The following is a 12,608-nucleotide window of genomic DNA, read 5'->3' as shown; positions in this document are numbered from 1 at the left end:
AAAAAAGTTCGAAAGAATTTTGACCCAAAAAAAAGTTCGAAAAAATTTTGACCCAAAAAATTTTGAGCCAAAAAAAAGTTTGAAAAATTTTGGGACCAAAAAATTTTGACCCAAAAAAAAGTTTGAAAAATTTTGGGACCAAAAAAATTTTGACCCAAAAAAAAGTTCGAAAAATTTTGGGACCAAAAAAAAATTGACTCAAAAAAAAGTTCGAAATATTTTGGGACCAAAAATATTTTGACCCAAAAAAAGTTCGAAAAATTTTGGGACCAAAAAATGTTGACCAAAAAAAAGTTCGAAAAAATTTTGGGACCAAAAAGATTGTGAGCCAAAAGAAAGTTCGAAAAATTTTGGGACCAAAAAAATTTTGAGCCAAAAAAAAGTTAGAAAAATTTTGGGACCAAAAAAATTTTGACCCAAAAAAAAGTTCGGAAAAATTTTGACCCCAAAAAAATTTGACCCAAAAAAATGTTGGAAAAATTTTGACCCAAAAAAATTTTGACCCAAAAAAAACTTCGAAATAATTTTGACCCAAAAAAAAGTTCGATAAATTTTGGTACCAAAAAAATTTTGACCCAAAAAAACGTTCGAAAAATTTTGGGACCAAAAAATGTTTGACCCCAAAAAAAGTTCGAAAAATTTTGGGACCAAAAAAATTTTGACCCAAAAAAAAGTTCGAAAAACTTTTGACCCAAAAAAAAGTTAGAAAAAATTTTGACCCAAAAAATTTTGAGCCAAAAAAAAGTTTGAAAAATTTTGGGACCAAAAAAATTTTGACCCAAAAAAAAGTTCGAAAAATTTTGGGACCAAAAAATGTTGACCAAAAAAAAGTTCGAAAAAATTTTGGGACCAAAAAGATTGTGAGCCAAAAAAAAAAGTTCGAAAAATTTTGGGACCAAAAAAATTTTGAGCCAAAAAAAAGTTCGAAAAATTTTGGGACCAAAAAAATTTTGAGCCAAAAAAAAGTTCTGAAAAATTTTGACCCAAAAAAATTTTGACCCAAAAAAAACTTCGAAAAATTTTGACCCAAAAAAATTTTGACCCAAAAAAAACTTCGAAATAATTTTGACCCAAAAAAAACTTCGAAAAAATTTTGACCCAAAAAAAACTTAGAAAAAATTTTGACCCAAAAAAAAGTTCGAAAAATTTTGGGACCAAAAAAATTTTGAGCCAAAAAAAAGTTCGAAAAATTTTGGGACCAAAAAAATTTTGGGACCAAAAAAATTTTGACGCAAAAAAAAGTTCGAAAAATATTGAACCCAAAAAAATTTTGACCCAAAAAAAAGTTTGAAAAAATTTTGACCCAAAAAAATTTTGACCCAAAAAAAAGTTTTAAAAATTTTGGGACCAAAAAAAATTGACCCAAAAAAAAGTTCGAAAAATTTTGGGACCAAAAAAATTTTGACCAAAAAAAAGTTCGAAAAATTTTGGGACGAAAAAAATTTGACCCAAAAAAAAGTTCGAAAAATTTTGGGACCAAAAAAATTTTGATCCAAAAAAAAGTTAGAAAAATTTTTGACCCAAAAAAATTTTGAGCCAAAAAAAAGTTTGAAAAATTTTGGGACCAAAAAAATTTTGACCCAAAAAAAAATTCGAAAACATTTTGACCCAAAAAAAAGTTCGAAAAATTTTGGGACCAAAAAAATTTTGACCCAAAAAAAAGTTAGAAAAATTTTGGGACCAAAAAAAAATTGACTCAAAAAAAAGTTCGAAAAATTTTGGGACCAAAAATATTTTGACCCAAAAAAAGTTCGAAAAATTTTGGGACCAAAAAAATTTTGAGCCAAAAAAAAGTTCGAAAAATTTTGGGACCAAAAAATTTTTGACACAAAAAAAAGTTTGAAAAATTTTGGGACCAAAAAAATTTTGACCCAAAAAAAAGTTCGAAAAATTTTGGGACCAAAAATAAATTGACTCAAAAAAAAGTTCGAAATATTTTGGGACCAAAAATATTTTGACCCAAAAAAAGTTCGAAAAATTTTGGGACCAAAAAATGTAGACCAAAAAAAAGTTCGAAAAAAATTTGACCCAAAAAAAAGTTCGAAAAATTTTGGGACCAAAAAAATTTTGACCAAAAAAAAAGTTCGAAAAATTTTGGGACCAAAAAAAAATTGACTCAAAAAAAAGTTCGAAAAATTTTGGGACCAAAAATATTTTGACCCAAAAAAAGTTCGAAAAATTTTGGGACCAAAAAAATTTTGAGCCAAAAAAAAGTTCGAAAAATTTTGGGACCAAAAAATTTTTGACACAAAAAAAAGTTTGAAAAATTTTGGGACCAAAAAAATTTTGACCCAAAAAAAAGTTCGAAAAATTTTGGGACCAAAAAAAAAATTGACTCAAAAAAAAGTTCTAAATATTTTGGGACCAAAAATATTTTGACCCAAAAAAAGTTCGAAAAATTTTGGGACCAAAAAATGTTGACCAAAAAAAAGTTCGAAAAAATTTTGGGACCAAAAAGATTGTGAGCCAAAAGAAAGTTCGAAAAATTTTGGGACCAAAAAAAATTTGACCCAAAAAAAAGTTGGAACAATTTTGACCCAAAAAAAATTTGACCCAAAAAAAAGTTCGAAATAATTTTGACCCAAAAAAAAGTTCGAAAAATTTTGGGACCAAAAAAATTTTGACCCAAAAAAAGGTTCGAAAAATTTTGGGACCAAAAAATTTTTGACCCAAAAAAAAGTTCGAAAAATTTTGGGACCAAAAAAATTTTGACCCAAAAAAAAGTTCGAAAAAATTTTGACCCAAAAAAAAGTTAGAAAAAATTTTGACCCAAAAAATTTTGAGCCAAAAAAAAGTTTGAAAAATTTTGGGACCAAAAAAATTTTGACCCAAAAAAAAGTTCGAAAAATTTTGGGACCAAAAAATGTTGACCAAAAAAAAGTTCGAAAAAATTTTGGGACCAAAAAGATTGTGAGCCAAAAGAAAGTTCGAAAAATTTTGGGACCAAAAAAATTTTGAGCCAAAAAAAAGTTCGAAAAATTTTGGGACCAAAAAAATTTTGACGCAAAAAAAAGTTCGAAAAATTTTGGGACCAAAAAAAATTTGACCCAAAAAAAAGTTCGAAAAAATTTTGACCCAAAAAAAAGTTCGAAAAAATTTTGACCCAAAAAATTTTGAGCCAAAAAAAAGTTCGAAAAATTTTGGGACCAAAAAATGTTGACCAAAAAAAAGTTCGAAATAATTTTGGGACAAAAAAGATTGTGAGCCAAAAGAAAGTTCGAAAAATTTTGGGACCAAAAAAATTTTGAGCCAAAAAAAAGTTCGAAAAATTTTGGGACCAAAAAAATTTTGAGCCAAAAAAAAGTTCTGAAAAATTTTGACACAAAAAAATTTTGACCCAAAAAAAACTTCGAAAAATTTTGACCCAAAAAAATTTTGAGCCAAAAAAACTTCGAAATAATTTTGACCCAAAAAAAACTTCGAAAAAATTTTGACCCAAAAAAAACTTCGAAAAAATTTTGACCCAAAAAAAAGTTCGAAAAATTTTGACCCGAAAAAAATTTGACCCAAAAAAAAGTTGGAAAAATTTTGACCCAAAAAAATTTTGACCCAAAAAAAACTTCGAAATAATTTTGACCCAAAAAAAAGTTCGAAAAATTTTGGGACCAAAAAAATTTTGACCCAAAAAAACGTTCGAAAAATTTTGGGACCAAAAAAATTTTGACCCAAAAAAAAGTTCGAAAAATTTTGGGACCAAAAAAAAATTGACTCAAAAAAAAGTTCGAAATATTTTGGGACCAAAAATATTTTGACCCAAAAAAAGTTCGAAAAATTTTGGGACCAAAAAATGTTGACCAAAAAAAAGTTCGAAAAAATTTTGGGACCAAAAAGATTGTGAGCCAAAAGAAAGTTCGAAAAATTTTGGGACCAAAAAAATTTTGAGCCAAAAAAAAGTTAGAAAAATTTTGGGACCAAAAAAATTTTGACCCAAAAAAAAGTTCGGAAAAATTTTGACCCCAAAAAAATTTGATCCAAAAAAAGTTGGAAAAATTTTGACCCAAAAAAATTTTGACCCAAAAAAAACTTCGAAATAATTTTGACCCAAAAAAAAGTTCGAAAAATTTTGGGACCAAAAAAATTTTGACCCAAAAAAACGTTCGAAAAATTTTGGGACCAAAAAATTTTTGACCCAAAAAAAAGTTCGAAAAATTTTGGGACCAAAAAAATTTTGACCCAAAAAAAAGTTCGAAAAAATTTTGACCCAAAAAAAAGTTAGAAAAAATTTTGACCCAAAAAATTTTGAGCCAAAAAAAAGTTTGAAAAATTTTGGGACCAAAAAAATTTTGACCCAAAAAAAAGTTCGTAAAATTTTGGGACCAAAAAATGTTGACCAAAAAAAAGTTCGAAAAAATTTTGGGACCAAAAAGATTGTGAGCCAAAAGAAAGTTCGAAAAATTTTGGGACCAAAAAAATTTTGAGCCAATAAAAAGTTCGAAAAATTTTGGGACCAAAAAAATTTTGAGCCAAAAAAAAGTTCTGAAAAATTTTGACCCAAAAAAATTTTGACCCAAAAAAAACTTCGAAAAATTTTGACCCAAAAAAATTTTGACCCAAAAAAACTTCGAAATAATTTTGACCCAAAAAAAACTTCGAAAAAATTTTGACCCAAAAAAAACTTCGAAAAAATTTTGACCCATAAAAAAGTTCGAAAAATTTTGGGACCAAAAAAATTTTGAGCCAAAAAAAAGTTCGAAAAATTTTGGGACCAAAAAAATTTTGACGCAAAAAAAGTTCGAAAAATATTGAACCCAAAAAAATTTTGACCCAAAAAAAAGTTTGAAAAAATTTTGACCCAAAAAAATGTTGAGCCAAAAAAAAGTTCGAAAAATTTTGGGACCAAAAAAATTTTGACCCAAAAAAAAGTTCGAAAAATTTTGTGACCAAAAAAAAATTGACTCAAAAAAAAGTTCGGAAAATTTTGACCTGAAAAAAATTTGACCCAAAAAAAAGTTGGAAAAATTTTGACCCAAAAAAATTTTGACCCAAAAAAAACTTCGAAATAATTTTGACCCAAAAAAAAGTTCGAAAAATTTTGGGACCAAAAAAATTTTGACCCAAAAAAACGTTCGAAAAATTTTGGGACCAAAAAATTTTTGACCCAAAAAAAAGTTCGAAAAATTTTGGGACCAAAAAAATTTTGACCCAAAAAAAAGTTCGAAAAAATTTTGACCCAAAAAAAAGTTCGAAAAAATTTTGACCCAAAAAATTTTGAGCCAAAAAAAAGTTTGAAAAATTTTGGGACCAAAAAAATTTTGACCCAAAAAAAAGTTTGAAAAATTTTGGGACCAAAAAAATTTTGACCCAAAAAAAAGTTCGAAAAATTTTGGGACCAAAAAAAAATTGACTCAAAAAAAAGTTCGAAATATTTTGGGACCAAAAATATTTTGACCCAAAAAAAGTTCGAAAAATTTTGGGACCAAAAAATGTTGACCAAAAAAAAGTTCGAAAAAATTTTGGGACCAAAAAGATTGTGAGCCAAAAGAAAGTTCGAAAAATTTTGGGACCAAAAAAATTTTGAGCCAAAAAAAAGTTAGAAAAATTTTGGGACCAAAAAAATTTTGACCCAAAAAAAAGTTCGGAAAAATTTTGACCCCAAAAAAATTTGACCCAAAAAAATGTTGGAAAAATTTTGACCCAAAAAAATTTTGACCCAAAAAAAACTTCGAAATAATTTTGACCCAAAAAAAAGTTCGATAAATTTTGGTACCAAAAAAATTTTGACCCAAAAAAACGTTCGAAAAATTTTGGGACCAAAAAATGTTTGACCCCAAAAAAAGTTCGAAAAATTTTGGGACCAAAAAAATTTTGACCCAAAAAAAAGTTAGAAAAAATTTTGACCCAAAAAATTTTGAGCCAAAAAAAAGTTTGAAAAATTTTGGGACCAAAAAAATTTTGACCCAAAAAAAAGTTCGAAAAATTTTGGGACCAAAAAATGTTGACCAAAAAAAAGTTCGAAAAAATTTTGGGACCAAAAAGATTGTGAGCCAAAAAAAAAAAGTTCGAAAAATTTTGGGACCAAAAAAATTTTGAGCCAAAAAAAAGTTCGAAAAATTTTGGGACCAAAAAAATTTTGACCCAAAAAAAACTTCGAAAAATTTTGACCCAAAAAAATTTTGACCCAAAAAAAACTTCGAAATAATTTTGACCCAAAAAAAACTTCAAAAAAATTTTGACCCAAAAAAAACTTAGAAAAAATTTTGACCCAAAAAAAAGTTCGAAAAATTTTGGGACCAAAAAAATTTTGAGCCAAAAAAAAGTTCGAAAAATTTTGGGACCAAAAAAATTTTGGGACCAAAAAAATTTTGACGCAAAAAAAAGTTCGAAAAATATTGAACCCAAAAAAATTTTGACCCAAAAAAAAGTTTGAAAAAATTTTGACCCAAAAAAATTTTGACCCAAAAAAAAGTTTTAAAAATTTTGGGACCAAAAAAAATTGACCCAAAAAAAATTTCGAAAAATTTTGGGACCAAAAAAATTTTGACCAAAAAAAAGTTCGAAAAATTTTGGGACCAAAAAAATTTGACCCAAAAAAAAGTTCGAAAAATTTTGGGACCAAAAAAATTTTGACCCCAAAAAAAATTCGAAAACATTTTGACCCAAAAAAAAGTTAGAAAAATTTTGGGACCAAAAAAATTTTGACCCAAAGAAACGTTCGAAAAATTCTGGGACCAAAAAAATTTGACCCAAAAAAAAGTTCGAAAAATTTTGGGACCAAAAAAATTTTGACCCAAAAAAAAGTTAGAAAAATTTTGGGACCAAAAAATTTTGACCCAAAAAAAAGTTCGAAAAATTTTGGGACCAAAAATATTTTGACCCAAAAAAAGTTCGAAAAATTTTGGGACCAAAAAATGTTGACCAAAAAGAAGTTTGAACAAATTTTGGGACCAAAAAGATTGTGAGCCAAAAGAAAGTTCGAAAAATTTTGGGACCAAAAAAATTTTGATCCAAAAAAAAGGTAGAAAAATTTTGGGACCAAAAAAATTTTGACCCAAAAAAAAGTTCGGAAAAATTTTGACCCCAAAAAAATTTGACCCAAAAAAAAGTTGGAAAAATTTTGACCCAAAAAAATTTTGACCCAAAAAAAACTTCGAAATAATTTTGACCCAAAAAAAAGTTCAAAAAATTTTGGGACCAAAAAAATTTTGACCCAAAAAAACGTTCGAAAAATTTTGGGACCAAAAAATTTTTGACCCAAAAAAAAGTTCGAAAAATTTTGGGACCAAAAAAATTTTGACCCAAAAAAAAGTTCGAAAAATTTTGGGACCAAAAAAATTTTGAGCCAAAAAAAAGGTCGAAAAATTTTGGGACCAAAAAAATTTTGACCCAAAAAAAAGTTTGAAAAATTTTGGGACCAAAAAATTTTGACCCAAAAAAAAGTTCGAAAAAATTTTGACCCAAAAAAAATTTGAACCAAAAAAAAGTTTGAAAAATTTTGGGACCAAAAAGATTGTGAGCCAAAAGAAAGTTCGAAAAATTTTGGGACCAAAAAAATTTTGAGCCAAAAAAAAGTTAGAAAAATTTTGGGACCAAAAAAATTTTGACCCAAAAAAAAGTTCGGAAAAATTTTGACCCCAAAAAAATTTGACCCAAAAAAAAGTTGGAAAAATTTTGACCCAAAAAAATTTTGACCCAAAAAAAACTTCGAAATAATTTTGACCCAAAAAAAAGTTCGAAAAATTTTGGGACCAAAAAATTTTTGACCCAAAAAAAAGTTCGAAAAATTTTGGGACCAAAAATATTTTGACCCAAAAAAAAGTTCGAAAAAATTTTGACCCAAAAAAAAGTTAGAAAAAATTTTGACCCAAAAAATTTTGAGCCAAAAAAAAGTTTGAAAAATTTTGGGACTAAAAAAATTTTGACCCAAAAAAACGTTCCAAAAATTTTGGGACCAAAAAATTTTTGACCCAAAAAAAAGTTCGAAAAATTTTGGGACCAAAAAAATTTTGACCCAAAAAAAAGTTAGAAAAATTTTGGGACCAAAAAAAAATTGACTCAAAAAAAAGTTCGAAAAATTTTGGGACCAAAAATATTTTGACCCAAAAAAAGTTCGAAAAATTTTGGGACCAAAAAAATTTTGAGCCAAAAAAAGGTCGAAAAATTTTGGGACCAAAAAAATTTTGACCCAAAAAAAAGTTTGAAAAATTTTGGGACCAAAAAATTTTGACCCAAAAAAAGTTCGAAAAAATTTTGACCCAAAAAAAATTTGAACCAAAAAAAAGTTTGAAAAATTTTGGGACCAAAAAGATTGTGAGCCAAAAGAAAGTTCGAAAAATTTTGGGACCAAAAAAATTTTGAGCCAAAAAAAAGTTAGAAAAATTTTGGGACCAAAAAAATTTTGACCCAAAAAAAAGTTCGGAAAAATTTTGACCCCAAAAAAATTTGACCCAAAAAAAAGTTGGAAAAATTTTGACCCAAAAAAATTTTGACCCAAAAAAAACTTCGAAATAATTTTGACCCAAAAAAAAGTTCAAAAAATTTTGGGACCAAAAAAATTTTGACCCAAAAAAAAATTGACTCAAAAAAAAGTTCGAAAAATTTTGGGACCAAAAATATTTTGACCCAAAAAAAGTTCGAAAAATTTTGGGACCAAAAAAATTTTGACCCAAAAAAAACTTCGAAAAATTTTGACCCAAAAAAATTTTGACCCAAAAAAACTTCGAAATAATTTTGACCCAAAAAAAACTTCGAAAAAATTTTGATCCAAAAAAAAGTTCGAAAAATTTTGGGACCAAAAAAATTTTGAGCCAAAAAAAAAGTTCGAAAAATTTTGGGACCAAAAAAATTTTGACGCAAAAAAAGTTCGAAAAATATTGAACCCAAAAAAATTTTGACCCAAAAAAAAGTTTGAAAAAATTTTGACCCAAAAAAATGTTGAGCCAAAAAAAAGTTCGAAAAATTTTGGGACCAAAAAAATTTTGACCCAAAAAAAAGTTTGAAAAATTTTGGGACCAAAAAATTTTGACCCAAAAAAAAGTTCGAAAAAATTTTGACCCAAAAAAAATTTGAACCAAAAAAAAGTTTGAAAAATTTTGGAACCAAAAAAATTTTGACCCAAAAAAAAGTTCGAAAAATTTTGGGACCAAAAAAATTTTGACCCAAAAAAAGTTTGAAAAATTTTGGGACCAAAAAAATTTTGACCCAAAAAAAAGTTCGAAAAATTTTGGGACCAAAAAAATTTTGACCCAAAAAAAAGTTAGAAAAATTTTTGACCGAAAAAAATTTTGACCCAAAAAAAAATTCGAAAACATTTTGACCCAAAAAAAAGTTCGAAAAATTTTGGGACCAAAAAAATTTTGACCCAAAAAAACGTTCGAAAAATTTTGGGACCAAAAAAAAATTGACTCAAAAAAAAGTTCGAAAAATTTTGGGACCAAAAATATTTTGACCCAAAAAAAGTTCGAAAAATTTTGGGACCAAAAAAATTTTGAGCCAAAAAAAAGTTCGAAAAATATTGGGACCAAAAAAATTTTGACCCAAAAAAAAGTTCGAAAAATTTTGGGACTAAAAAAATTTTGACCCAAAAAACAGTTCGAAAAATTTTGGGACCAAAAAATTTTTGACACAAAAAAAAGTTTGAAAAATTTTGGGACCAAAAAAATTTTGACCCAAAAAAAAGTTCGAAAAATTTTGGGACCAAAAAAAAATTGACTCAAAAAAAAGTTCGAAATATTTTGGGACCAAAAATATTTTGACCCAAAAAAAGTTCGAAAAATTTTGGGACCAAAAAATGTTGACCAAAAAAAAGTTCGAAAAAATTTTGGGACGAAAAAGATTGTGAGCCAAAAGAAAGTTCGAAAAATTTTGGGACCAAAAAAATTTTGACCCAAAAAAAAGTTCGGAAAAATTTGGACCCCAAAAAATTTTACCCAAAAAAAGTTGGAAAAATTTTGACCCAAAAAAATTTTGACCCAAAAAAAACTTCCAAATAATTTTGACCCAAAAAAAAGTTCGAAAAATTTTGGGACCAAAAAAATTTGACCCAAAAAAACGTTCGAAAAATTTTGGGACCAAAAAAATTTTGATCCAAAAAAAAGTTCGAAAAATTTTGGGACCAAAAAAATTTTGACCCAAAAAAAAGTTCGAAAAAATTTTGACCCAAAAAAAAGTTAGAAAAAATTTTGACCCAAAAAAAAGTTAGAAAAAATTTTGACCCAAAAAATTTTGAGCCAAAAAAAAGTTCGAAAAATTTTGGGACCAAAAAAATTTTGACCCAAAAAAAAATTCGAAAACATTTTGACCCAAAAAAAATTTCGAAAAATTTTGGGACTAAAAAAATTTTGACCCAAAAAAACGTTCGAAAAATTTTGGGACCAAAAAAAAATTGACTCAAAAAAAAGTTCGAAAAATTTTGGGACCAAAAATATTTTGACCCAAAAAAAGTTCGAAAAATTTTGGGACCAAAAAAATTTTGACCCAAAAAAAAGTTCGAAAAATTTTGGGACCAAAAAAAAATTGACTCAAAAAAAAAGTTCGAAATATTTTGGGACCAAAAATATTTTGACCCAAAAAAAGTTCGAAAAATTTTGGGACCAAAAAATGTTGACCAAAAAAAAGTTCGAAAAAATTTTGGGACGAAAAAGATTGTGAGCCAAAAGAAAGTTCGAAAAATTTTGGGACCAAAAAAATTTTGACCCAAAAAAAAGTTAGAAAAATTTTGGGACCAAAAAAATTTTGACCCAAAAAAAAGTTCGGAAAAATTTGGACCCCAAAAAATTTGACCCAAAAAAAGTTGGAAAAATTTTGACCCAAAAAAATTTTGACCCAAAAAAAACTTCCAAATAATTTTGACCCAAAAAAAAGTTCGAAAAATTTTGGGACCAAAAAAATTTGACCCAAAAAAACGTTCGAAAAATTTTGGGACCAAAAAAATTTTGATCCAAAAAAAAGTTCGAAAAATTTTGGGACCAAAAAAATTTTGACCCAAAAAAAAGTTCGAAATAATTTTGACCCAAAAAAAAGTTAGAAAAAATTTTGACCCAAAAAAAAGTTAGAAAAAATTTTGACCCAAAAAATTTTGAGCCAAAAAAAAGTTTGAAAAATTTTGGGACCAAAAAAATTTTGACCCAAAAAAAAGTTCGAAAAATTTTGGGACCAAAAAATGTTGACCAAAAAAAAGTTCGAAAAAATTTTGGGACCAAAAAGATTGTGAGCCAAAAGAAAGTTCGAAAAATTTTGGGACCAAAAAAATTTTGAGCCAAAAAAAAGTTCGAAAAATTTTGGGACCAAAAAAATTTTGACCCAAAAAAAAGTTCTGAAAAATTTTGACCCAAAAAAAATTTGACCCAAAAAAAAGTTCGAAAAATTTTGACCCAAAAAAATTTTGACCCAAAAAAAAGTTCGAAATAATTTTGACCCAAAAAAAAGTTTGAAAAATTTTGGGACCAAAAAAATTTTGACCCAAAAAAACGTTCAAAAAATTTTGGGACCAAAAAAAACTTTTGACCCAAAAAAAAGTTCGAAAAATTTTGGGACCAAAAAAATTTTGACCCAAAAAAAAGTTCGAAAAATTTTGGGACCAAAAAAATTTTGACCCAAAAAACAGTTCGAAAAATTTTGGGACCAAAAAATTTTTGACACAAAAAAAAGTTTGAAAAATTTTGGGACCAAAAAAATTTTGACCCAAAAAAAAGTTCGAAAAATTTTGGGACCAAAAAAAAATTGGCTCAAAAAAAAGTTCGAAATATTTTGGGACCAAAAATATTTTGACCCAAAAAAAGTTCGAAAAATTTTGGGACCAAAAAAATTTTGACCCAAAAAAAAGTTCGAAAAATTTTGGGACCAAAAAAATTTTGACCCAAAAAAAAGTTCGGAAAAATTTGGACCCCAAAAAATTTTACCCAAAAAAAGTTGGAAAAATTTTGACCCAAAAAAATTTTGACCCAAAAAAAACTTCCAAATAATTTTGACCCAAAAAAAAGTTCGAAAAATTTTGGGACCAAAAAAATTTGACCCAAAAAAACGTTCGAAAAATTTTGGGACCAAAAAAATTTTGATCCAAAAAAAAGTTCGAAAAATTTTGGGACCAAAAAAATTTTGACCCAAAAAAAAGTTCGAAATATTTTGGGACCAAAAATATTTTGACCCAAAAAAAGTTCGAAAAATTTTGGGACCAAAAAATGTTGACCAAAAAAAAGTTCGAAAAAATTTTGGGACGAAAAAGATTGTGAGCCAAAAGAAAGTTCGAAAAATTTTGGGACCAAAAAAATTTTGACCCAAAAAAAAGTTAGAAAAATTTTGGGACCAAAAAAATTTTGACCCAAAAAAAAGTTCGGAAAAATTTGGACCCCAAAAAATTTGACCCAAAAAAAGTTGGAAAAATTTTGACCCAAAAAAATTTTGACCCAAAAAAAACTTCCAAATAATTTTGACCCAAAAAAAAGTTCGAAAAATTTTGGGACCAAAAAAATTTGACCCAAAAAAACGTTCGAAAAATTTTGGGACCAAAAAAATTTTGATCCAAAAAAAAGTTCGAAAAATTTTGGGACCAAAAAAATTTTGACCCAAAAAAAAGTTCGAAATAATTTTGACCCAAAAAAAAGTTAGAAAAAATTTTGACCCAAAAAAAAGTTAGAAAAAATTTTGACCCAAAAAATTTTGAGCCAAAAAAA

The sequence above is a fragment of the Astyanax mexicanus genome, chromosome 2, assembly GCF_023375975.1.
Source record: "Astyanax mexicanus isolate ESR-SI-001 chromosome 2, AstMex3_surface, whole genome shotgun sequence".
Lineage (NCBI taxonomy): Eukaryota > Metazoa > Chordata > Actinopteri > Characiformes > Acestrorhamphidae > Astyanax > Astyanax mexicanus.
The sequence above is the reverse complement of the archived record's forward strand: the minus strand, read 5'-3'. Positions refer to the sequence as shown.